The 23867-nt window shown below is 48.4% G+C and overlaps 1 pseudogene; it reads right to left on the bottom strand.

The window, feature by feature from the left end:
• Nucleotides 1-9: 9 nt before the first annotated feature.
• LOC127921631 (F-box only protein 10-like) lies at nt 10-23867 on the bottom strand (annotated as a pseudogene).

Below are 23867 nucleotides of genomic sequence, written 5' to 3'. Positions count from 1 at the left end.
CAGTCTCACCTCCATTGCGGCTAATGCAGTTTCCCTCCACCAGAGCCGTGCTGATGGAGCGCCGGGCGGAGGCGTTCGTCCTCGCTGTCAAGGTCACCTTCCCACGCCAGCAGCTCTCCTTCCTCATGGAAGTTCTCCTGCCCGCTTCCCTGGTCCCGCCCCGTCAGGGTCCTTCCGGCAGAACACGGCCAGCCCGTACATGCGGTTGTGGGTAATGAAGCCTCCCAACAGCCTGAGGGAGGCTGGAGGACACTCGGCCACACACAGCCCTCTGATGCCCAGGGAGAAGGGAGAGACAAGGAGAGACAGGAATGTGACGCCAGCAAACAGGAAGTGTTGTGTTATTACTCACTGTGGATGTGGTTTCCCCTCTCTGGAGTCCACAGCCTCCCCACCTGCCTACCCTGGGCAAGGCAGAGTAAGCGATGACAGAGAGAGGAGGAGAGGAGGACAGGAAAGTGGGGACGCCAGCAAACAGGAAGTGTGCTACTCACCGTGGGCGGTGGTTTCTCCTCTGGGTCACGGCCTCCTCCTCACACCACCACTGAATAGCCATGACAGAGAGGAGGAGGACAGGAAGTGACGTCAGCGAACAGGAAGTGTATTACTCACTGTAGATGTGGTTTCCCTCTATGAGTCCACGGCCTCTCTCCCCACCACCACCCCGTCAGAGTAGCCATGACAGATGTAGTTGTTCCTCAGGACCGGGTCGCCCCCGCCTGATGTCTGCACCCCCACTGGTTCTCCCTGATCACATTCTCTGGAGGAGGGGGGTGGATAGATAGCATTAAAGTACTTACATTTACATAATATCACTAATAATACATTTCATTCATTAAGTACTTTTAACATTTCAGTCAAGATTCTGTGCAGGTTGCTGCGTGTGTGTGTGTTGCTGCGTGTGTGTGTGTGTTGCTGCGTGTGTGTGTGTTGCTGCGTGTGTTGCTGCGTGTGTGCGGTGTGTGTGTGTTGCTGCGTGTGTGTGTGTGTGTGTGTGTGTGTGTGTGGTGTGTGTGTGTGTGTGTGTGTGTGTGGCAATGATTCATCACTCCTCTCTGCTGCTCCCCTCGTAGGTCTGGCATAACCCCTAAGGTTTGACTCAAAGAGTTATGGCTTACATTGAGTAGGGGAGAGAGAGAGGGCGGAGAGAGGGAGAGAGAGAGAGGAGGTTGAGGAGGGAGAGGGAGGGGAGGAGAGAGGAAGCAGAGAGAGGGGTAAATAGACAGGAGAGAGGGAGTTGAGGGAATAGAGAAAGGAGAAGGCTGAGGAGAGAGAGAAAGGAGAAGGCTGGAGGGAGGGAGGTTGAGGAAGAGAGGTGGAGGGCTGCTGAGGAGGAGAGAGAGAGTAGATGGCTGGAGGGAGGGGGAGAGGGAGGGAGGTTGAGGGAAGGAGGCAGAGAGAGGGAGAAGGTTGAGGAGGAGAGAGAAAGGGAGAAGGTTGGAGGGAGGGAGAGAGGGTGGGAGGGAGGTTGAGGGAGGGAGAGGAGGGAGGTTGGAGGTAGGGAGAGAGAGGAGGGAGGGAGAAGGTTGGAGGGAGGAGAGAGGGAGAGGGGTGAAGAAATATAGAGAGAGAGGAAGGAAGGAGAGAGAGAGAGGGAGGTTGGAGGGAAGGAAAGAGAGAGGGAGGTTGGAGGGAGGGAGGTTGGAGGGAAGGAGAGAGCAAGGGAGAAAGGAGGGAGGAGAGAGGGAGGGAGGAGAGAGGGAAGGAGAGAGAGAGGAGAAGGTTGGAGGGAGGGAGAGAGGGAGGGAGAGGAGAGGGAAGGAGAGAGAGAGAGAGAGAGAGAGAGAGAGAGAGAGAGAGGGAGGAAGGAAGGATGGAGGAGGAGAGAGGGAGGTTGGAGGGAAGGGAGAGGGAGGTTGAGGGAGGGAGGTTGAGGAAGGAGAGAGCAAGGGAGAAAGTTGGAGGGAGGGAGAGAGGGAGGAGGAGAGAGGGAAGGAGAGAGAGAGGGAGAAGGTTGGAGGGAGGGAGAGAGGGAGGAGGAGGAGAGGAAGGAGAGAGAGAGAGAGAGAGAGAGAGAGAGAGAGAGAGAGAGAGAGAGAGAGAGGAGGAAGGATGAGAGAGAGGGAGGTTGGAGGGAAGGAGAGGGAGGTTGGAGGGGAGGTTGGAGGAAGGAGAGAGCAAGGGAGAAAGTTGGGAGGGAGGGAGAGAGGGAGGGAAGGAGAGAGAGAGGGAGGGAAGGGAGAGGAGGGAGGTTGGAGGAGGAGGAGAGGGGAGGGGAGGGGAGGGAGGTTGGAGGGAAGGAGAGAGAAAGGGAGAAGTGTGAGGGAGAGAAAGGGAGAAGGGTTGGAGGGAGGGAGAGAGAGAGGGAGAAGGTTGGAGGGAGGGAGGTTGGAGGGAAGGGGAGAGAGAAAGGGGAGAAGGAGGGAGGGAGGAGAGGGAGGAAGGTTGGAGGGAAGGAGAGAGAGAGGGGAGAAGGTTGGAGGGAGGGAGAGAGAAAGGGAGAGGGAGGGAGGGAGGGGAGAAGGTTGGGGGGGAGAGGGAGAAGGTTGAGGGAGGGAGAGGGAGAAGGTTGAGGGAGGGAGAGGGAGAAGGTTGAGGGAGGGAGAGAGGGAGGCTGGAGGGAAGGAGAGAGAGGGGGAGAAGGTTGGAGGGAGGGAGAGAGAAAGGGAGAGGGAGGGAGGGAGGGGAGAGGGAGAAGGTTGGAGGGGGAGAGGGAGAAGGTTGAGGAGGGAGAGGGAGAAGGTTGAGGGAGGGAGAGGGAGAAGGGGGTTGAGGGAGGGAGAGGGAGAAGGCTGGAGGGAGGGACAGGGGAGAAGGTTGGGAGGGAGGGAGAGGGAGAAGGTTGAGGGAGGGAGGGGAGGGAGGGAGGAGGGAGAAGGTTGACTCAGAGGGTCTCTGTATAACAGAATGTAGACTACCCCTCCTACCTGACCACAGGGTTCCTGTTGAAAAGAATGTAGACTACCCTCCTCCTACCTGACTATAACAGAATGTAGACTTCTCCTCCTACCTGACTATAACAGAATGTAGACTACCCCCTCCTACCTGACCACAGGGTTCCTGTATAACAGAATGTAGACTACCCCTCCTACCTGACCACAGGGGTTCCTGTAAAGCAGAATGTAGACTACCCCTCCTACCTGACCACAGGATTCCTGTATAACAGAATGTAGACTACCCTCTCTACCTGACCATAGGTTCCTGTTTAACAGAATGTAGACCCCTCCTCCTACCTGACCACAGAGTTCCTGTATAACAGAATGTAGACTACCCTCCTACCTGACTATAACAGAATGTGGACTCCCTCTCCTACCTGACTATAACAGAATGTAGACTACCCCTCCTACCTGACTATAACATAAATGTAGACTACCCTCCTCCTACCTGACTTTCATAACAGAATGTAGACTACCCCTCCTACCTGACCACAGGGTTCCTGTTGAACATAATGTAGACTACCCCTCCTACCTGACCACAGGGTTCCTGTATAACAGAATGTAGACTCACTCCCTCCTACCTGACCACAGGGTTCCTGTATAACAGAATGTAGACTACCCTCCTACCTGACTATAACAGAATGTAGACTACCCCTCCTACCTGACTATAACAGAATGTAGACTACCCCCTCCTACCTGACCACAGGATTCCTGTATAACAGAATGTAGACTACCCCTCCTACCTGACCATAGGGTTCTTGTTTAACAGAATGTAGACCCCTCCTCCTACCTGACCACAGAGTTCCTGTATAACAGAATGTAGACTACCCCTCCTACCTGACTATAACAGAATGTAGACTCCCTCTCCTACCTGACTATAACAGAATGTAGACTACCCCTCCTACCTGACTATAACATAATGTAGACTACCCCCTCCTCCTACCTGACTATAACAGAATGTAGACTACCCCCTCCTACCTGACCACAGGGTTCCTGTTGAACATAATGTAGACTACCCTCCTACCTGACCACAGGGTTCCTGTATAACAGAATGTAGACTACCCCTCCTACCTGACCACACAGGGTCCTGTATAACAGAATGTAGACTACCCTCCTACCTGACTATAACAGAATGTAGACTACCCCTCCTACCTGACTATAACAGAATGTAGACTCCCCTCCTACCTGACTATAACAGAAAGTTTGTAGACTACCCTCCTACCTGACTATAACAGAATGTAGACTACCCCTCCTACCTGACTATAACAGAATGTAGACTCCCCCTCCTACCTGACTATAACAGAATGTAGACTACCCCTCCTACCTGACTATAACAGAATGTAGACTACCTCCTACCTGACTATAACAGAATGTAGACTACCCCTCCTACCTGACTATAACAGAATGTAGACTCCCTCCTACCTGACCACAGGTTCCTGTATAACAGAATGTAGACTACCCCCTCTACCTGACTATAACAGAATGTAGACTACCCCTCCTACCTAACTATAACAGAATGTAGACTACCCCTCCTACCTGACTATAACAGAATGTAGACTACCCCTCCTACCTGACTATAACAGAATGTAGACAACCCCTCCTACCTGACTATAACAGAATGTAGACCCCCTACCTGACCACAGGGTTCCTGTATAACAGAATGTGTAGACTACCCCCTCCTACCTGACTATAACAGAATGTAGACTACCCCCTCCTACCTGACCACAGGGTTCCTGTTGAACAGAATGTAGACTACCCCTCCTACCTGACTATAACAGAATGTAGACCCCCTCCTACCTGACTATAACAGAATGTAGACTCCCCCTCCTACCTGACTATAACAGAATGTAGACTACCCCCTCCTACCTGACCACAGGGTTCCTGTATAACAGAATGTAGACCCCCCTCCTCCCTACCTGACTATAACAGAATGTAGACTCCCCCTCCTACCTGACTATAACAGAATGTAGACTACCCCTCCTACCTGACTATAACAGAATGTAGACTACCCCTCCTACCTGACTATAACAGAATGTAGACTACCCCTCCTACCTGACTATAACAGAATGTAGACCCCCCCTCCTACCTGACCACAGGGTTCCTGTATAACAGAATGTAGACTACCCCCCTCCTACCTGATTATAACAGAATGTAGACTACCCTCTCCTACCTGACCACAGGGTTCCTGTTGAACAGAATGTAGACTACCCCTCCTACCTGACCACAGGGTTCCTGTTGAACAGAATGTAGACTACCCCCCCTACCTGACTATAACAGAATGTAGACTAACCCCTCCTACCTGACCACAGGGTTCCTGCTGAACAGAATGTAGACCCCCCTCCTACCTGACTATAACAGAATGTAGACTACCTCCTCCAACCTGACTATAACAGAATGTAGACTACCCCTCCTACTGACTATAAACAATGTAGACTCCCCTCCTACCTGACCACAGGGTTCCTGTATAACAGAATGTAGACTACCCCCTCCTACCTGACTATAACAGAATGTAGACTACCCCCTCCTACCTGACTATAACATAATGTAGACTACCCTCCTACCTGGCTATAACAGAATGTAGACTACCCCTCCTACCTGACTATAACAGAATGTAGACTACCCCTCCTACCTGACCACAGGGTTCCTATAACAGAATGTAGACTACCCCCTCCTACCTGACTATAACAGAATGTAGACGCCTCCTACCTGACCACAGGGTTCCTGTATAACAGAATGTAGACTACCCCCCTACCTGACTACAGAATGTAGACCCTCCTACCTGACTATAACAGAATGTAGACGCCCTCCTACCTGACTATAACAGAATGTAGACCCCTCCTCCTACCTGACTATAACAGAATGACTACCCTCCTACCTGACCACAGGGTTCCTGTATAACAGAATGCAGACCCCCCTCCTACCTGACCACAGAGTACCTGTATAACAGAATGTAGACTACCCCCTCCTACCTGACCACAGGGTTCATGTTGGAACAGAATGTAGACCTCCTTCTACCTGACTATAACAGAATGTAGACCTCCTCCTACCTGACTATAACAGAATGTAGACCCCTCCTACCTGACCACAGGGTTCTGTATAACAGAATGTAGACCCCCTCCTACCTGACCACAGGGTTCCTGTATAACAGAATGTAGACTACCCCTCCTACCCCACTATAACAGAATGTAGACTACCCCCTCCTACCTGACTATAACAGAATGTAGACTCCCTCTCCTACCTGACTATAACAGAATGTAGACTACCCCCTCCTACCTGACTATAACAGAATGTAGACTACCCCTCCCCTACCTGACTATAACAGAATGTAGACTCCCTCCTACCTGACTATAACAGAATGTGTGACTACCCTACCTGACTATAACAGAATGTAGACTACCCCTCCTCCTACCTGACTATAAACAGAATGTAGACAACCCACTCCTACCTGACCACAGGGTTCCTGTATAACAGAATGCAGACTACCCCCTCCTACCTGACCACAGGGTTCCTGTTGAAAAGAATGTAGACTACCCTCCCTCCTACCTGACTATAACAGAATGTAGACTACCCCTCCTCCTACCTGACTATAACAGAATGTAGACTACCCCTCCTACCTGGACCACAGGGTTCCTGTATAACAGAATGTAGACTACCCCCTCCTACCTGACCACAGTTCCTGTAAAGCAGAATGTAGACTACCCTCCTACCTGACCACAGGATTCCTGTATAACAGAATGTAGACTACCCCTCCTACCTGACCATAGGGTTCCTGTTTAACAGAATGTAGACCCCTCCTCCTACCTGACCACAGAGTTCCTGTATAACAGAATGTAGACTACCCTCCTACCTGACTATAACAGAATGTAGACTCCCTCTCCTACCTGACTATAACAGAATGTAGACTACCCCTCCTACCTGATATAACATAATGTAGACTACCCTCCTCCTACCTGACTATAACAGAATGTAGACTACCCCCTCCTACCTGACCAACAGGGTTCCTGTTGAACATAATGTAGACTACCCTCCTACCTGACCACAGGGTTCCTGTATAACAGAATGACTACCCCTCCTACCTGACCACACAGGGTTCCTGTAAACAGAATGTAGACTACCCTCCTACCTGACTATAACAGAATGTAGACTACCCCTCCTACCTGACTATAACAGAATGTAGACTCCCCCTCCTACCTGACTATAACAGAATGTAGACTACCCTCCTACCTGACTATAACAGAATGTAGACTACCCCTCCCTACCTGACTATAACAGAATGTAGACTACCCCTCCTACCTGACTATAACAGAATGTAGACTACCCCCTCCTACCTGACTATAACAGAATGTAGACTACCTCCTCCTACCTGACTATAACAGAATGTAGACTACCCCTCCTACCTGACTATAACAGAATGTAGACTCCCTCCTACCTGACCACAGGTTCCTGTATAACAGAATGTAGACTACCCCTCTACCTGACTATAACAGAATGTAGACTACCCCTCCTACCTAACTATAACAGAATGTAGACTACCCTCCTACCTGACTATAACAGAATGTAGACTACCCCTCCTACCTGACTATAACAGAATGTAGACTACCCCTCCTACCTGACCACAGGATTCCTGTATAACAGAATGTAGACTACCCCCTCCTACCTGACCATAGGTTCCTGTTTAACAGAATGTAGACTACCCTCCTCCTACCTGACCACAGAGTTCCTGTATAACAGAATGTAGACTACCCTCCTACCTGACTATAACAGAATGTAGACTCCCTCTCCCACTACTATAACAGAATGTAGACTCCCTCTCCTACCTGACTATAACAGAATGTAGACTACCCCTCCTACCTGACTATAACAGAATGTAGACTACCCCTCCTACCTGACTACAGGGTTCCTGTTGAACAGAATGTAGACTACCCCTCCTACCTGACCACACAGGGTTCCTGTATAACAGAATGTAGACTACCCCTCCTACCTGACCACACAGGTTCCTCCTACCTGACATAACAGAATGCAGACTACCCCTCCTACCTGACCAGGGTTCCTGTATAACAGAATGTAGACTACCCCTCCTACCTGACTATAACAGAATGTAGACTACCCCTCCTACCTAACTATAACAGAATGTAGACTACCCCTCCTACCTGACTATAACAGAATGTAGACTACCCCTCCTACCTGACTATAACAGAATGTAGACTACCCTCCTACCTGACCACAGGATTCCTGTATAACAGAATGTAGACTACCCCCTCCTACCTGACCATAACAGAATGTAGACCCCCCCTCCTACCTGACTTCCTGTATAACAGAATGTAGACTACCCCTCCTACCTGACTATAACAGAATGTAGACTCCCCTCTCCTACCTGACTATAACAGAATGTAGACTTCCTACCTGACTATAACAGAATGTAGACTACCCCCCTCCTACCTGACTATAACAGAATGTAGACTACCCCTCCTACCTGACCAACTATAACAGAATGTAGACTACCCTCCTACCTGACTATAACAGAATGTAGACTACCCCTCCTACCTGACCACAGGGTTCCTGTATAACAGAATGTAGACTACCCCTCCTACCTGACTATAACAGAATGTAGACTACCCCCCTACCTGACCACAGAATGTTCCCCTGTACCTGACTATAACAGAATGTAGACTACCCCCTCCTACCTGACTATAACAGAATGTAGACTACCCTCCTACCTGACCACAGGGTTCCTCCTACCTGACTAACAGAATGTAGACTACCCCCTCCTACCTGACTATAACAGAATGTAGACTACCTCCTCCTACCTGACTATAACAGAATGTAGACTACCCGTCCTACCTGACTATAACAGAATGTAGACTACCCCTCCTACCTGACCACAGGGTTCCTGTATAACAGAATGTAGACCCCCCTCTGCCTGACTATAACAGAATGTAGACTACCCTCCTACCTAACTATAACAGAATGTAGACTACCTCCTACCTGACTATAACAGAATGTAGACTACCCCTCCTACCTGACTATAACAGAATGTAGACAACCCCTCCTACCTGACTATAACAGAATGTAGACCCCTCCTGACCACAGTGTTCCTGTGTAACAGAATGTAGACCCCCCTCCTACCTGACTATAACAGAATGTAGACAACCCCCTCCTACCTGACCACAGGGTTCCTGTATAACAGAATGTAGACTACCCCTCCTACCTGACTATAACAGAATGTAGACTACCCTCCTACCTGACTATAACAGAATGTAGACTCCCTCCTACCTGACTATAACAGAATGTAGACTACCCTCCTACCTGACCACAGGGTTCCTGTTGAACAGAATGTAGACTACCCCCTCCTACCTGACTATAACAGAATGTAGACTACCTCCTACCTGACTATAACAGAATGTAGACTACCCTCCTACCTGACTATAACAGAATGTAGACTCCCCTCCTACCTGACTATAACAGAATGTAGACTACCCCTCCTACCTGACTATAACAGAATGTAGACTCCCTCCTACCTGACTATAACAGAATGTAGACTACCCTCCTACCTGACCACAGGGTTCCTGTATAACAGAATGTAGACTACCTCCCTCCTACCACACCTGTATAACAGAATGTAGACTCCCTCCTACCTGACTATAACAGAATGCAGACCCCTCCTACCTGACTATAACAGAATGTAGACTACCCCCTCCTACCTGACCACAGGGTTCCTGTTGAACAGAATGTAGACTACCTCCTCCTTGTTGACTATAACTGGTTGCCCGATGGAAACCCCTCCTACCTGACCACGACAGAATGTAACTACCCCTCCTACCTGACTATAACAGAGTGGGGGACTCCCTCCTAGAGAGAGAGAGAGAGAGAGAGACCCCTCCTACCTGACTATAACAGAATGTAGACTAGAGAGAGACCTGACTAGACAGAATGAGAGACCCCTCCTAGAGACTATAACATAATGAGAGAGAGAGAGAGACCCACAGGGTTCCTGAGAACAGAATGAGAGAGACTATAACAGAATGAGATCCTACCTGACTATAACAGAATGTAGAGAGAGAGAGAGACCTGACCACAGGGTTCCCGAGAGACAGAATGAGACTCCTGAGTTGTTATAGATCTGGTGCTCCGGATGGAAGAGCCAGAGGACCACGATGCCGGAGAGAAAGTGAGACTGTTACACTGAGAGAGAGAGAGAGAGAGAGAGAGAGAGAGAGAGAGAGAGAGAGACATACACAGAGAGAGACAGAGAGAGAGAGAGGAGACATACACAGAGAGAGAGACATAGAGAGAGAGAGAGAGAGAGAGAGAGAGTGAGACATACACAGAGAGAGACAGAGAGAGAGAGAGAGACAGACAGAGAGAGAGACAGAGAGAGAGAGAGAGAGAGAGAGAGAGAGGAGACATACACAGAGAGAGAGAGAGAGAGAGGAGACATACACAGAGAGAGACAGAGAGAGAGAGAGACAGAGAGAGAGAGAGAGAGAGAGAGAGAGAGAGAGAGAGAGACAGAGAGAGAGAGAGAGAGAGAGAGAGAGAGAGAGAGAGAGAGAGAGAGAGAGAGAGAGAGAGAGAGAGAGAGAGAGAGAGAGAGAGAGAGAGAGAGAGAGAGAGAGAGAGAGAGAGAGAGAGAGTTGAGAGTTGTTATTTGGTTGACATCACCATGTCCTGTAACTTCTACCAGATGAAAGACAGATATGATTTGACACCCATTTGACAAGTTGCTGTGTAGAGAGGAAAATGCCACAGTTCACTAGTGAGACGAACAGGACAGATGTGATGACATCAGAGATGAACAGGACAGATATGATGACATCAGAGATGAACAGGACAGATGTGATGACATCAGAGATGAACAGGACAGATGTGATGACATCAGAGATTAACAGGACAGATTAGATGACATCAGAGATGAACAGGACAGATATGATGACATCAGAGATGAACAGGACAGATGTGATGACATCAGAGATGAACAGGACAGATATGATGACATCAGAGATTAACAGGACAGATGTGATGACATCAGAGATGAACAGGACAGATGTGATGACATCAGAGATTAACAGGACAGATGTGATAACATCAGAGATTAACAGGACAGATATGATGACATCAGAGATGAACAGGACAGATGTGATGACATCAGAGATGAACAGGACAGATATGATGACATCAGAGATGAACAGGACAGATATGATGACATCATGAACAGGACAGATATGATGACATCAGAGATGAACAGGACAGATATGATGACATCAGAGATGAACAGGACAGATATGATGACATCAGAGATGAACAGGACAGATATGATGACATCAGAGATGAACAGGACAGATGTGATGACATCAGAGATGAACAGGACAGATATGATGACATCAGAGATGAACAGGACAGATGTGATGACATCAGAGATGAACAGGACAGATATGATGACATCAGAGATGAACAGGACAGATGTGATGACATCAGAGATGAACAGGACAGATATGATGACATCAGAGATTAACAGGACAGATGTGATGACATCAGAGATTAACAGGACAGATGTGATGACATCAGAGATTAACAGGACAGATGTGATGACATCAGAGATGAACAGGACAGATATGATGACATCAGAGATGAACAGGACAGATATGATGACATCAGAGATGAACAGGACAGATGTGATGACATCAGAGATTAACAGGACAGATGTGATGACATCAGAGATGAACAGGACAGATATGATGACATCAGAGATGAACAGGACAGATATGATGACATCAGAGATTAACAGGACAGATGTGATGACATCAGAGATTAACAGGACAGATGTGATGACATCAGAGATGAACAGGACAGATATGATGACATCAGAGATGAACAGGACAGATATGATGACATCAGAGATGAACAGGACAGATGTGATGACATCAGAGATTAACAGGACAGATGTGATGACATCAGAGATGAACAGGACAGATATGATGACATCAGAGATGAACAGGACAGATATGATGACATCAGAGATTAACAGGACAGATATGATCATCAGAGATGTGAAATAGAATGAATAGAACTACCAGGATAATGGGGTCCGCCCCCTTGCGGATGTCGAGCCCCGCCTCCCGTTGGAGTGGATGTTGTTGTCAGCGATCAGACCCTGAGACGACAGACGCAGGAACACGCCCGACGCACGACACTCACACACCTCATTACGGAGCATCACAATCTGGAACACACACACACACACACACACACACACACACACACACACACACACACACACACACACACACACACACACACACACACACGCAAAATACACACACCAATGAGATACACATTGCCAAGAGTGTGCAAAGCTGTCATCAAGGCAAAGGGTGGCTATTTGAAGAATCTCAAATATAAAATATATTTTGATTTGTTTAACACTTTTTTTTGGTTACAACATGATTCCATATGTGTTATTTCATAGTGTTGATGTCTTCACTATTATTCTACAATGTAGAAAACCCCTGGAATGACTATGGGGTCTAAACCTTTGGCCGGTAGTGTACATTACTATCTAAAACACATTCAGTTAAGGGAGGATATATACATCAACCGACCAACCCATCAACCAACCAACCCATCAACCAACCAACCCATCAACCAACCAACCCATCAACCAACCAACCCATCAACCAACCAACCCATCAACCAACCAACCAACCCATCAACCAACCAACCCATCAACCAACCAACCCATCAACCAACCAACCAACCCATCAACCAACCAACCAACCAATACATCAACCAACCAACCCATCAACCAACCAACCCATCAACCAACCAACCCATCAACCAACCAACCCATCAACCAACCAACCAACCCATCAACCAACCAACCAACCAATCCATCAACCAACCAACCCATCAACCAACCAACCCATCAACCAACCAACCCATCAACCAACCAACCCATCAACCAACCAACCAACCAACCAACCCATCAACCAACCAACCAACCCATCAACCAACCAACCCATCAACCAACCAACCCATCAACCAACCAACCCATCAACCCACCAACCCATCAACCAACCCATCAACCAACCCATCAACCAACCCATCAACCAACCAACCCATCAACCAACCCATCAACCAACCCATCAACCAACCAACCCATCAACCAACCAACCCATCAACCAACCCATCAACCAACCAATACATCAACCAACCAACCCATCAACCAACCAACCCATCAACCAACCAACCCATCAACCAACCAACCCATCAACCAACCAACCCATCAACAAACCAACCCATCAACCAACCCATCAACCAACCCATCAACCCACCAACCCATCAACCAACCCATCAACCAACCAACCCATCAACCAACCCATCAACCAACCAACCCATCAACCAACCCATCAACCAACCCATCAACCAACCCATCAACCAACCAACCCATCAACCAACCCATCAACCAACCCATCAACCAACCAACCCATCAACCAACCCATCAACCAACCAACCCATCAACAAACCAACCCATCAATCAACCAACCCATCAACAAACCAACCCATCAACCAACCAACCCATCAACCAACCAACCCATCAACCAACCAACCAACCAACCAACCCATCAACCAACCAACCCATCAACCAACCCATCAACCAACCCATCAACCAACCAACCCATCAACCAACCCACCAACCAACCAACCCACCAACAAACCAACCCATCAACCAACCAACCCACCAACAAACCAACCCACCAACCAACCAACCCATCAACCAACCCATCAACCAACCCATCAACCAACCCATCAACCAACCAACCCATCAACCAACCAACCCATCAACAAACCAACCCATCAACCAACCAACCCATCAACCAACCAACCCATCAACCAACCCATCAACCAACCAACCCATCAACCAACCAACCCATCAACCAACCAACCCATCAACCAACCAACCCATCAACCAACCCATCAACCAACCAACCCATCAACAAACCAACCCATCAACCAACCAACCCATCAACCAACCAACCCATCAACAAACCAACCCATCAACCAACCAACCCATCAACCAACCCATCAACCAACCCATCAACCAACCAACCCATCAACCAACCAACCCATCAACCAACCAACCCATCAACCAACCAACCCATCAACAAACCAACCCATCAACCAACCAACCCATCAACCAACCCATCAACAAACCAACCCATCAACCAACCAACCCATCAACCAACAAACCCATCAACCAACCCATCAACCAACCAACCCATCAACCAACCAACCCATCAACAAACCAACCCATCAACAAACCCATCAACCAACCAACCCATCAACCAACCCATCAACCAACCAACCCATCAACCAACCAACCCATCAACCAACCAACCCATCAACCAACAAACCCATCAACCAACCAACCCATCAACCAACCAACCCATCAACAAACCCATCAACCAACCCATCAACAAACCAACCCATCAACCAACCCATCAACCAACCCATCAACCAACCCATCAACCAACCCATCAACCAACCAACCAACCCATCAACCAACCAACCCATCAACCAACCAACCCATCAACCAACCCATCAACCAACCAACCCATCAACCAACCAACCCATCAACCAACCCATCAACCAACCAATACATCAACCAACCAACCCATCAACCAACCAACCCATCAACCAACCAACCCATCAACCAACCAACCCATCAACCAACCAACCCACCAACCCATCAACCAACCCATCAACCAACCCATCAACCCACCAACCCATCAACCAACCCATCAACCAACCCATCAACCAACCAACCCATCAACCAACCCATCAACCAACCAACCCATCAACCAACCCATCAACCAACCCATCAACCAACCCATCAACCAACCAACCCATCAACCAACCCATCAACCAACCCATCAACCAACCAACCCATCAACCAACCCATCAACCAACCAACCCATCAACAAACCAACCCATCAATCAACCAACCCATCAACAAACCAACCCATCAACCAACCAACCCATCAACCAACCAACCCATCAACCAACCAACCCATCAACCAACCCATCAACCAACCAACCCATCAACCAACCCATCAACCAACCCATCAACCAACCCATCAACCAACCCATCAACCAACCCATCAACCAACCAACCCATCAACAAACCAACCCATCAACCAACCAACCCATCAACAAACCAACCCATCAACCAACCAACCCATCAACCAACCCATCAACCAACCCACCAACCAACCAACCCATCAACCAACCAACCAATCAACCAACCAACCCATCAACCAACCAACCCAACAACCAACCAACCAACCAACCCATCAACCAACCAACCCATCAACCAACCAACCCATCAACCAACCAACCCATCAACCAACCAACCCATCAACCAACCCATCAACCAACCAACCCATCAACAAACCAACCCATCAACCAACCAACCCATCAACCAACCAACCCATCAACAAACCAACCCATCAACCAACCAACCCATCAACCAACCCATCAACCAACCAACCCATCAACCAACCAACCCATCAACCAACCAACCCATCAACCAACCAACCCATCAACCCATCAACAAACCAACCCATCAACCAACCAACCCATCAACCAACCCATCAACCAACCCATCAACAAACCAACCCATCAACCAACCAACCCATCAACCAACAAACCCATCAACCAACCCATCAACCAACCAACCAACCCATCAACCAACCAACCCATCAACAAACCAACCCATCAACAAACCCATCAACCAACCAACCCATCAACCAACCCATCAACCAACCAACCCATCAACCAACCAACCCATCAACCAACAAACCCATCAACCAACCAACCCATCAACCAACCAACCCATCAACCAACCCATCAACAAACCAACCCATCAACCAACCCATCAACCAACCCATCAACCAACCCATCAACCAACCAACCCATCAACCAACCAACCAACCCATCAACCAACCAACCCATCAACCAACCAACCCATCAACCAACCCATCAACCAACCAACCCATCAACCAACCCATCAACCAACCCATCAACCAACCCATCAACCAACCCACCCATCAACCAACCCACCCATCAACCAACCAACCCATCAACCAACCCATCAACCAACCAACCAACCCATCAACCAACCAACCAACCCATCAACCAACCAACCCATCAACCAACCAACCCATCAACCAACCAACCCATCAACCAACCAACCCATCAACCAACCAACCCATCAACCAACCAACCCATCAACCAACCAACCCATCAACCAACCAACCCATCAACCAACCCATCAACCAACCAACCCATCAACCAACCCATCAACCAACCAACCCATCAACCAACCAACCCATCAACCAACCAACCCATCAACCAACCAACCCATCAACCAACCAACCCATCAACCAACCAACCCATCAACCAACCAACCCATCAACCAACCCATCAACCAACCAACCCATCAACCAACCAACCCATCAACCAACCCATCAACAAACCAACCCATCAACCAACCAACCCATCAACCAACCAACCCATCAACCAACCAACCCATCAACCAACCAACCCATCAACCAACCAACCCATCAACAAACCAACCCATCAACCAACCAACCCATCAACCAACCAACCCATCAACCAACCAACCCATCAACAAACCAACCCATCAACCAACCAACCCATCAACCAACCAACCCATCAATCAACCCACCAACCAACCCATCAACCAACCAACCCATCAACCAACCAACCCATCAACAAACCAACCCATCAATCAACCCATCAACCCACCAACCCATCAACAAACCAACCCATCAACCAACCAACCCATCAACAAACCAACCCATCAACCAACCAACCCATCAACCAACCAACCCATCAACAAACCAACCCATCAACAAACCAACCCATCAACCAACCAACCCATCAACAAACCCATCAACCAACCAACCCATCAACCAACCAACCCATCAACCAACCAACCCATCAACCAACCAACCCATCAACCCACCAACCCATCAACAAAACAACCCATCAACCAACCCATCAACCAACCAACCCATCAACCAACCAACCAACCCATCAACAAAACCCATCAACCAACCAACCCATCAACCAACCCATCAACCAACCCATCAACCAACCCATCAACAAACCAACCCATCAACCAACCAACCCATCAACAAACCAACCCATCAATCAACCAACCCATCAACAAACCCATCAACCAACCCATCAACAAACCCATCAATCAATCAACCAACCCATCAACCAACCCATCAACCAACCAACCCATCAACCAACAAACCCATCAACCAACCAACCCATCAACCAACAAACCCATCAACCAACCAACCCATCAATCAACCAACCCATCAACCAACCCATCAACCAACCCATCAACAAACCCATCAACAAACCAACCCATCAACAAACCAACCCATCAACCAACCCATCAACCAACCCATCAACAAACCAACCCATCAACAAACCAACCCATCAACAAACCAACCCATCAACCAACCCATCAATCAATCAACCCATCAATCAACCAACCCATCAACAAACCAACCCATCAACAAACCAACCCATCAACCAACCAACCCATCAACCAACCAACCCATCAATCAACCAACCCATCAACAAACCCATCAACCAACCCATCAATCAACCAACCCATCAACCAACCCATCAACCAACCCATCAACAAACCCATCAATCAACCAACCCATCAACAAACCAACCCATCAACAAACCCATCAACCAACCCATCAACAAACCAACCCATCAACAAACCCATCAATCAATCAACCAACCCATCAACCAACCAACCCATCAACAAACCCATCAACCAACCAACCCATCAACAAACCCATCAACCAACCAACCCATCAACCAACCAACCAACCAACCAATCAACCCATCAACAAACCAACCCACCAATCAACCCATCAACAAACCAACCCACCAACAAACCCATCAACCAACCAACCCACCAACCAACCCATCAACAAACCCACCAACCAACCAACCCATCAACAAACCAACCCACCAATCAACCAACCATCCAATCCATCAACCCACCAACCAATCAACCAACCCATCAATCAACCCATCAACCAATCAACCAACCCATCAATCAACCCATCAACCAATCAACCAACCCATCAATCAACCCATCAACCAATCAACCAACCCATCAATCAACCCATCAACCAATCAACCAACCCATCATATCAGATCGGCAGCCCTATCTGGTTACCGTGGCGTTCTGGATGCAGCGCACGGCATAGGTCAGCCCCCGGAACACGTTTCCTTCCAACCTGGCGTTTCCGTGGTTACACACGTGCACACCGCCCTTGCCGTCCCGAAACAGGCAGCGCCTCAGCACGCACCCTGCACCGTCTCGATCAACGCCTGGGCCCCGGGTCGCGTGGAGCTCCTCGGTCAGGGTTCTCACTTCAGGGGTCAGCGAGGGAAGTCGGGGAGACGTCCTGGTTGGGTCTGAGGAGATGAGAGAGGCCGTGGTGACTGTGGGCCAGTCTGTAGTTTACACTGTTATTGCCTTGTCCTGAACCTTCCTCTCCTTTTCCCTCCTCTTCCTCTTCCTCGTCACTAGGAGCGCTGTCGCTCCAGCCGTCCTCAATCACAGTATCCTGACACACTCCTTCCTCCCCCCCTCCTCCTCCTCCTCCTCCTCCTCCTCCTCTCCTCCTGCTCTCCGTTTCTCCTTTGCTCCAGTCCTCCAGGGTGATGGTAGCCCCAGGGGGCTGTGTGGCTCCTGAATGCCCGTCCAAGGTGTCCCCAGCTGGGCTACCGCTCCCAGGCGAGGTCCAGGATGTGGTGATTCGGCCCAGAGAGGCCAAGTGTTTACAGGCCCAGTTCCGCTCCGTCACTGGAGCGCCATCAACCGTCACGGACGCCGAATCACTTCCTGAGAAATCACAGCTATCCAACAGGCTGAGGGCCACGCCCAGGAAGTGGGTGGAGCTTCCCTGTGAGAATGAACAGAAGCGGGCGTGGCAGGTTCCTGGCCCTCGGATCTGCAGCTGAGCTCCCTCGAAATTACAGTTGTCCAACTGGACATGACCTGACGACGTCTGGTGGAGGGAGAGGGGAGAGGGCAGGAGGATGTAGAGGGCAGGAGGTGGAGGGCCGGAGGGAGTAGAGGGTAGGAGGTGGAGGGAGTAGAGGGTGGGAGGAGGAGGGAGGAGGTAGAGGGCAGGAGGGAGAGGGAGGAGGTAGAGGGTAGGAGGATGTAGAGGGTAGGAGGGAGAGGGCAGGAGGATGTAGAGGGCAGGAGGTGGAGGGGGAGGTAGAGGGTAGGAGGAGGAGGGAGGAGGTAGAGGGTAGGAGGGAGAGGGAGGATGTAGAGGGCAGGAGGATGTAGAGGGCAGGAGGAGGAGGGAGGAGGTAGAGGGTAGGGAGGGAGAAGGAGGAGATAGAGGGCAGGAGGATGTAGAGGGCAGGAGGTGGAGGGCAGGAGGATGTAGAGGGCAGGAGGAGGAGGGAGGAGGTAGAGGGTAGGAGGGAGAGGGAGGAGATAGAGGGCAGGAGGGATGTAGAGGGCAGGAGGTGGAGGGCAGGAGGGAGTAGAGGGTAGGAGGGAGAGGGTAGGAGGATGTAGAGGGCAGGAGGTGGAGGGCAGGAGGATGTAGAGGGTAGGAGTAGGAGGGCAGGAAGTGGAGGGCAGGAGGGAGTAGAGGGTAAGAGGAGGAGGGAGGATGTAGAGGGTAGGAGGTGGAGGGGAGGAGGGAGTAGAGGGTAGGAGAGAAAGGGAGGAGGTAGAGGGCAGGAGGGTGAAGGGAGGAGGTAGAGGGCAGGAGGATGAAGGAGGAGGTAGAGGGAGGGAGGTAGAGGGCAGGAGGAGGAAGGAGGAGGTAGAGGGCAGGAGGATGAAGGAGGAGGTAGAGGGAGGAGGTAGAGGGCAGGAGGAGGAAGGAGGAGGGAGAGGGCAGGAGGTAGGGGGTAGGGAGGAGGTAGAGGGCAGGAGGGGGGAGGAGGGAGTAGAGGGTAGGAGGGAGAGGGTAGGAGGATGTAGAGGGCAGGAGGTGGAGGGCAGGAGGATGTAGAGGGTAGGGGTAGGAGGGCAGGAGGTGGAGGGCAGGAGGGAGTAGAGGGTAAGAGGAGGAGGGAGGATGTAGAGGGTAGGAGGTGGGGGAGGAGGGAGTAGAGGGTAGGAGAGAAAGGGAGGAGGTAGAGGGCAGGAGGGTGAAGGAGGAGGTAGAGGGCAGGAGGATGAAGGAGGAGGTAGAGGGCAGGAGGATGAAGGAGGAGGTAGAGGGAGGAGGTAGAGGGCAGGAGGAGGAAGGAGGAGGTAGGGGGCAGGAGGATGAAGGAGGAGGTAGAGGGAGGAGGTAGAGGGCAGGAGGAGGAAGGAGGAGGGAGAGGGCAGGAGGTAGGGGTAGGGAGGAGGTAGAGGGCAGGAGGGGGGGGGAGGAGGTAGAGGGCAGGAGGAGGTAGAGGGCAGGAGGTGGTAGAGGGCAGGAGGAGGAGGGAGGAGGTAGAGGGTAGGAGTGGGAGGGAGGAGGTAGAGGGCAGGAGGAGGTAGAGGGCAGGAGGAGGAGGGAGGAGGTAGAAGGCAGGAGGAGGGAGAGGGACTGTCACATTCTGTTCTGTTGTAAAAAGGGTTTTCTAAATGTGATCTGATTGGATGTACCTTGTATAGGGAGAGGGAGGGTAGGGAGGGGGAGATCTCAATGTGATCTGATTGGATGTGCCTTGTATAGGGAGAGGGAGGAGGTAGAGGGCAGGAGGAGGAGGGAGGAGGTAGAAGGCAGGAGGAGGGAGAGGGACTGTCACATATTCTGTTGTAAAAAGGGTTTTCTAAATGTGATCTGATTGGATGTACCTTGTATAGGGAGAGGAGGGTAGGGAGGAGGGAGATCTAAATGTGATCTGATTGGACGTACCTTGTATTGGGAGAGGGAGGGTAGGGAGGAGGGAGATCTAAATGTGATCTGATTGGATGTACCTTGTATAGGGGGAGGGAGGGTAGGGAGGAGGGAGATCGAAATGTGATCTGATTGGATGTACCTTGTATAGGGAGAGGGAGGGTAGGGAGGAGGGAGATCGAAATGTGATCTGATTGGATGTACCTTGTATAGGGAGAGGGAGGGTAGGGAGGAGGGAGATCTAAATGTGATCTGATTGGATGTACCTTGTATACAATGTGATCTGATTGGATGTACCTTGTATACAACGGAGGAGAACCATGCAGGCATGAAGACCAGGTTGGACAGCCTGGCTGTGGGACACTGCTGCTCCAGACTGACCAGGAGAGCCACGTCCCCCAGCCTCCCTAACCCCACCACCTCCACAGGCACCTGGCAGGGTCAAAGGTCAATATTTTCATCTATCAAATTGCAGATCTTATTACAATACATGATACTAAAAGATATTAACAGACACTAATATATTAACAGATATTAACAGATAGTAACATATACTAACAGATATTAACAGATACTAACAGATATTAACAGACACTAACAGATACTAACAGATACTAACAGATATTAACAGATACTAACAGGCATTAAGGTACTAATATATTAACAGATACTAACAGATACTAACAGACATTAAGGTACTAATATATTAACAGATACTAACAGATACTAACAGACATTAACAGATATTAACAGATACTAACAGATATTAACAGATAGTAACAGATATTAACATATATTAACAGATATTAACAGATACTAACAGATATTAACAGATACTAAAAGGCATTAAGGTACTAATATATTAACAGATACTAACAGATATTAACAGATACTAACAGATATTAACAGATACTAACAGATATTAACAGATACTAACAGGCATTAAGGTACTAATATATTAACAGATACTAACAGACATTAAGGTACTAATATATTAACAGATACTAACAAATATGAACAGATATTAAGATACTAATATATTAACATATTAACAGATATTAACAGATACTAACAGATATTAAGATACTAATGTATTAACAGATATTAACAGATATTAACAGATACCAACAGATATTAACAGATATTAACAGATACTAACAGGTACTAACAGGCATTAACAGATACTAACATATACTAATGGGCATTAACAGATATTAACAGATACTAACAGATATTAACAGATACTAACAGATACTAACAGATACTAACAGATACTAACAGATATTAACAGATACTAACAGATATTAACAGATATTAACAGATATTAACAGACATTAAGATACTAATATATTAACAGATACTAACAGATATTAATGTACTAATATATTAACAGATACTAACAGACACTAACAGATACTAACAGGCATTAAGGTACTAATATATTAACAGATATTAACAGATACTAACAGATATTAACAGATACTAACAGATATTGATAGATACTAACAGATACTAACAGGCATTAACAGATACTAACAGGTACTAACAGGCATTAACAGATACTAACAGGTACTAACAGGTACTAACAGATACTAACAGGCATTAACAGATACTAACAGATACTAACAGGCATTAAGGTACTAATATATTAACAGATATTAACAGATACTAACAGATATTAACAGATACTAACAGATATTGATAGATACTAACAGGCATTAACAGATACTAACAGGTACTAACAGATACTAACAGGCATTAACAGATACTAACAGGCATTAAGGTACTAATATATTAACAGATATTAACAGATACTAACAGATATTAACAGATACTAACAGGCATTAACAGATACTAACAGGTACTAACAGGCATTAACCGATACTAACAGGTACTAACAGATACTAACAGGCATTAACAGATACTAACAGATACTAACAGGCATTAACGTACTAATATATTAACAGATATTAACAGATACTAACAGATACTAACAGGCATTAAGGTACTAATATATTAACAGATATTAACAGATACTAACAGATATTAACAGATACTAACAGATATTGATAGATACTAACAGATACTAACAGGCATTAACAGATACTAACAGGTACTAACAGGTATTAACAGATACTAACAGGTACTAACAGGCATTAACATACTAATATATTAACAGATACTAACAGATATTAACAGGTACTAACAGGCATTAAGGTACTAATATATTAACAGATACTAACAGATATTAACAGATATTAACAGATACTAACAGATACTAACAGATATTGACAGATATTAACAGATATTAACAGATACTAACAGGTACTAACAGGCATTAACAGATACTAACAGATACTAACAGGTATTAACAGATACTAACAGGTACTAACAGGCATTAACAGATACTAACAGGTACTAACAGGTACTAACAGATACTAACAGATACTAACAGGTATTAACAGATACTAACAGGTACTAACAGGCATTAACAGATACTAACAGGTATCACCTTCAGCACCAACTCTGCCTGCTCCTCATACACCCCGGGGTGCAGTACCACCCGGTCGTACGACCCAGCGACCCCCAACGCCCCCTCAGCGTCTCCAGCTCCAGCCCCGACCCCACCTGCCACACCTCCTCTCCTTCCTCCGGGCGGAACAGGTGAAGGCAGGCGGAGGCTGGAGCTCAGGTGGGCGTGGCGGGACCAGGGTAAATGACTGGCGATGGCGTGCCCTCAGGGCTTCTCAGGATGAGGGCTCAGGTGGGGTCGGCTGGGGGGGGCAGACAGAGAGACACACGGGGGGTTAGAGAATGTCAACGAGGACCTTTCGTAGTTCAGAGAACGTCCATCTCCACTTCAGTACCTGGGCCAGTTGGGTGCGAGGACACTGGCAGGCCCAGGCAGAGCTGTCTCCAACGGGTGTTATCCAGGGAGAGGATCAGCTCTCCAGGCCCTGCACACCAGGCTGCAACGGCCCAGCTCTGGGAGGAGGTAGGCCAGGACCACACGCCACACCTCCACTGGGAGGTTGACACCTCTACCTCCGCTGCTGCTACT

Source organism: Oncorhynchus keta, unplaced genomic scaffold (assembly GCF_023373465.1).
Source record: "Oncorhynchus keta strain PuntledgeMale-10-30-2019 unplaced genomic scaffold, Oket_V2 Un_contig_22877_pilon_pilon, whole genome shotgun sequence".
Classification (NCBI taxonomy): Eukaryota; Metazoa; Chordata; class Actinopteri; order Salmoniformes; family Salmonidae; genus Oncorhynchus; species Oncorhynchus keta.
The sequence above is the reverse complement of the archived record's forward strand: the minus strand, read 5'-3'. Positions and strand labels throughout refer to the sequence as shown.